The sequence below is a fragment of the Neltuma alba genome, unplaced genomic scaffold, assembly GCF_004799145.2.
Source record: "Neltuma alba isolate B1F8T4 unplaced genomic scaffold, ASM479914v2 tig00012898_pilon, whole genome shotgun sequence".
Classification (NCBI taxonomy): Eukaryota; Viridiplantae; Streptophyta; class Magnoliopsida; order Fabales; family Fabaceae; genus Neltuma; species Neltuma alba.
Genome location: NW_021637269.1, coordinates 134,616 through 139,539, shown reverse-complemented (window position 1 = coordinate 139,539; position 4,924 = coordinate 134,616). Strand labels below are relative to the sequence as shown.

General features: G+C 42.7%; 1 pseudogene; it reads left to right on the top strand.

Annotated features, from left to right (window-relative positions):
- The first annotated feature begins 657 nt into the window (after positions 1–657).
- On the top strand, positions 658–4,659 carry LOC114732297 (protein SUPPRESSOR OF MAX2 1-like; annotated as a pseudogene).
- Positions 4,660–4,924: the final 265 nt, after the last annotated feature.

Below are 4,924 nucleotides of genomic sequence, written 5' to 3'. Positions count from 1 at the left end.
GACCCAGCTAGTCGACCTAACCCCACGGGATTAGATAAAGGGGAATTTATTACTAAAAGTGAGGACTATCTGTGTATGTAATAGAAATGAATACGACCGGTGATTTTACGTTTTAATATTAAATGGGTTTAGTTGAAATTTGGACTATTCAAAACAAAAAGTAGGGGAATAAACTTTTTGCAGGAGTTGCGTGTGAAAAGCATAAAAGTCGTTGAGAGGCTGAAAAGACGAGAGAGACAGCATCTGTCACTGTCATGTCACACGACACACCCCTTTGAGCGCGTCCCTTTGAGAAAGGCCACCCTCCCACCCTCCCTTTACATTCATAAAACCTTCTGTCTCTTCTTCCTTCTTCTTAACTTATCCCTCTCCCGTACTCGCCTGCTCACAAATTGCCCTTTCACTGCTTATTATCTATAATCTGGAAAATCCACCACATGACACGTTAACCCGACCTGGTTCTGATTTTTTGGCCCAAGTATTATCACTTTCCAGCCATCATCTCTCTCGCCGTCCTATATATTCTCTGTTCCCTCTTCATGCTCTCTGTAATCTTCGATAAAGCTCGACTTTTACTTTCACCACTCCCATTCTTTATTCTGTAGGGATATTTGGTTATAGCTAGGGTGCCATGGATTGAGGTATATATAAAATAAAACACAGAGAGAGAGAGAGAGAGAGAGAGATAATTGTTTGGATCTTCCGTGGGATCTGATTTTTCCTTTTGGCGTTGGATTCTCGACGACTAGCTTGCAGGGTGACACGCCTGCGGATAAAAGTGGAAGAAAGTGAGATGCTCTGTGAATTTCTCACATTCATACCTTTTTCCGAAGGGTCCTGAGTTCTCAAAAAGCGCAGCCGAAAGACTAGATGCTGCTGATAACGTCCATTTAGTTAGTTCATCTTCTTGTTTAATCAGACCAAGAATTCATTTTGTGTTTTGAGCAGATTTCCATTTGTTGAAATGAGAGCGGCTTTGAGCATGATCCAGCAAACTCTAACGCCAGAAGCAGCGAGTGTTCTCAACCAGTCAATCGCCGAAGCGGGTCGCCGCAACCACAGCCAAACGACGCCGCTTCATGTGGCGGCGTCGCTGCTGGCCTCGCCCTCTGGGTTCCTCCGGCAAGCCTGTATAAAATCGCATCCCAATTCATCTCACCCTCTCCAGTGCAGAGCCCTTGAACTGTGTTTCAGTGTCGCGCTTGACCGATTGCAAACTTCGCAGAATATGAGCGCCGGGACAGAACCTCCGATTTCGAACGCTTTAATGGCCGCCCTGAAGCGTGCTCAAGCTCATCAACGTCGTGGCTGTCCCGAGCTGCAGCAGCAACCCCTGTTAGCCGTGAAAGTTGAACTTGAACAGCTTATCATATCCATTCTCGATGACCCAAGTGTTAGTAGAGTTATGAGGGAAGCTAGCTTTTCTAGCCCCGCCGTGAAAGCTATGGTTGAACAGTCATTGAATTTCTCTTCTTCGTCTTCCTCAGTCACTTCGAATTCAATAGGGTTGGGAATCCGGGCGAAGACTGTGACACCGCCGGCTACAAATAGTCGGAATTTATACATAAATCCCAGGCTCCAGTCGGGACAGCAAACGGTTGACGAAGTGAAAAGAATTACTGATATATTGTTGAGGACAAAGAAAAGGAATCCAATCTTGGTGGGTGAATCTGAGCCAGAGTCAGTGATGAAAGAGCTGCTGAGAAGAATTGAGAATAAGGAGATGCAAGGGATGGCTTTTAACAATGCTCGTGTGATTTTCCTAGAGAAAGAGCTACCTTCAGATAAAGCACAAATACCAGCAAGGCTAAAGGAGTTGGCGGATTTGATCGAGACTCGAATGGGAAATTCTGGTTCTGGAGGTGTTTTCTTGAACTTGGGTGACTTGAAATGGCTAGTTGAGCAGCCTGTGGGTATCGGAGCTGCTGGTTCTGGTAGTATTATGCAGCAACAAGCCCTTACAGAGATTGGGCGAGCCATCGTTGCAGAAATGACAAAACTGGTTGCCAAGTTCAGAGATACATGTCGGCTTTGGTTAATGGGTACCGCGACATGTGAGACGTACTTGAGGTGTCAGGTTTATCACCCTTCCATGGAGATTGATTGGGATCTTCAAGCAGTTCCAGTTGCAACCAGAGCACCCCTGTCTCAGACATTTCCAAGGTGCTTGCTTCTTCTTCATCAGTTTATTTCATGCTGTCTTGATTACGAAGAAACACTGTTAGTTTTAAGCGGAAACTTGCTTAATTTGGAGGTTTTGAAGCTTTAGTTAATGAATTCTGACTTCTATAACTACACCTCTATTTATTCTGTTTTAAACGCAAAGCATAAGGTGTTCCCATTTTATGATACGGAGTCTAGGACAAGAAGGGATCTTGCTTACTTTCATTAATACTAAATGTAGAAACATTGAAAAAGCTTGATTAAGCTCTTAAGAGATGTTTACAATGTGTTGGCTGTTTGTGATATGTAATGATTTGTACTTTGCAACAAATAGGTTTGGGACAAACGGCTTTTTTGGTGTCTCTCTTGAATCTTTAAAGGGCTTTCCTTGTACGACAATGGTGCCTAGGCATGAGAAAGCAGATTCAGCTCCAAGATCAATGTGCTGCCCACAATGCACGCAGAGCTATGAGAAAGAAGTAGCAGATGCGATGAAAGACATTGAGAAAACTGATTCCATGATCAGATTAGAAGCAACTCGATCGTCCCTTCCACAGTGGTTGCAAAATGCTAGAACTGGCAGTGAAATGAAGGATCAGATGATGCAGGTAAATTTATCTAGAGTTGGACTATATATTAACTATTCCTTTCCCTCGAATAGAACAGGTACTTATTTTGTATTCGTCTTTCACCAGAATGATAGACAAAAAGTGATGACGACGAAGACTCAAGAATTGCAGAAGAAATGGCACGAAGCTTGCTTGCATTTGCATCCTAAATTTCATCAACCGAACTTCAGCACACAGAGAATTGCTCCAACTCCACTCTCATCTATGAGCCTTTCCAATCAAAACTTGTTGGGGCGTCAATCTCAACCCAAGTTAGAGCTCAACAAAAGTCTTGGATGCTCGCTTCAACTGGGGCCACCGGAACGCTCATCAGTAAGCCCACCGGGAAGTCCAGTGACCACCGAGCTGGCACTTGGACAAGTAAAGTCAGGTCATGTTAAGGACCTTCTGGGTTCCATTTCTTCAGAATCTCAAACTCAGAGCAACAAATTGTTGGATCACGACGACTCCTTCCAGAAGCTCCTCAAAGCTTTGGCAGGGAAGGTATGGTGGCAGAAAGATGCAGCATCTGCAATAGCGACAACTGTGACGGAATGTAAAATGGGAAATGGGAAAAAGCGAGGAGGAGTAACAAAGGGTGATACGTGGTTGCTGTTCTTGGGTCCTGACAGAGCAAGCAAGAAGAAGATGGCGGAAGCTCTTTCTGAGATTGTATCCGGGTCCAGTCCGATAACATTCTATCTCGGTGCACAGCGTGGAGAGACGAAAACCGACGTCCCTGTTCGTGGCAAAACAGCTTTGGATCGAATAGCAGAAGCCATAAGGAGGAATCCATTCTCTGTGATCATCTTGGAGGATATTCACGAAGCAGATTTGCTAATTCGCGGCAGTATAAAACGAGCGATGGAGCAGGGTCGGTTTTGTGATTCCCATGGCAGAGAAATTAGTGTCGGTAACATCATGTTCATCCTTACTGCAAACGAGACTTCAACCAGTGAACAAAACGTTGCAAATTTAAACGGAAGAAGCTGGCAATTACGACTTTCGATTGCAAAGAGAACAACCAAGCGTCGACTAGATTGGTTATGCCATGACGAAAGATTCACAAAGCCTCGAAAAGAAAGTGCTTCGGGTTTAACATTTAATCTAAACGAAGCTGTAGAATCAGACGAAGACAAGACAGATGGCTCAATGAATTCTAGTGACCTCACAGTGGATCATGAAGACAACCATGTCACTCACAACATCCAGTCACCCACTAGTTCTACCCCATTCCTGAATCGAGAATTATTGGATGGCGTAGATGATTGTGTCGTCTTCAAACCCATTGATGCCGCCCATTCGCCACAGTTTCACTGCCGCCGTAGAGAAAAGATTTTCCGACATCGTCGAGAAGAACATGTGCATTGAAGTACAGGAAGTGGCTCTTCGAAAGATTGCCAGTGGGGTGAGGCTAAGCCAAACAAGCTTGGATGAATGGATAGAGAAAGCATTAGTTCCAAGCGTGAAGCAGTTGAAGAGAACGTTGGACGTCCAGAGTAACGATGGTGAATCCTTAGTCGTTAGGCTTGAAGATGACTTCGACGGAGATTATGGTGGCCGGAGATATACAGATTTGCTGCGTCCTTGGGTAAGAGTGGGGGTTGAGACCTAAGGAAAGGGACAAAGTGGTAATTATAAGATATTAGTTGGGACTTGGGATATAGAAATAAACTGACTAACCAAATGGCGGGGAAAGACGAAGAAGGTTCTAACAAACGAACGGGAAAAGAAAAACCGTTACAAGGAAGAGATTTGGGACGCGTGTCGACTGTACAATGGCTTTTCTTTCCCACAGAAGATTAATTAATTCGTAATAAACTGATTATTTTTATTTGTAACTTACAAGTACATTTTTTATTTAGTAAAGAATATTGTCCATAGTTTATTTTTTTAAAAGAAAATTATATCCAATATATATGTTAAATCTTAATGATCCACTCGATTATACTTTGAAAAAAATGATATAAAAAGAAATTAAAAATTATAATATTTCAATTCAGGCAGCGAAGATGTCAAAATCCTAAAAGAAGAAGTAGTGTCTAATATGGTATTTTGTAAAGGTAGTCAAATGATGAAAATGCCCTTGTATCATTTTTTTTTAAAAAAATGTTATCAAATTTGTTCTTATCAATACATTTCTTATCATTAAT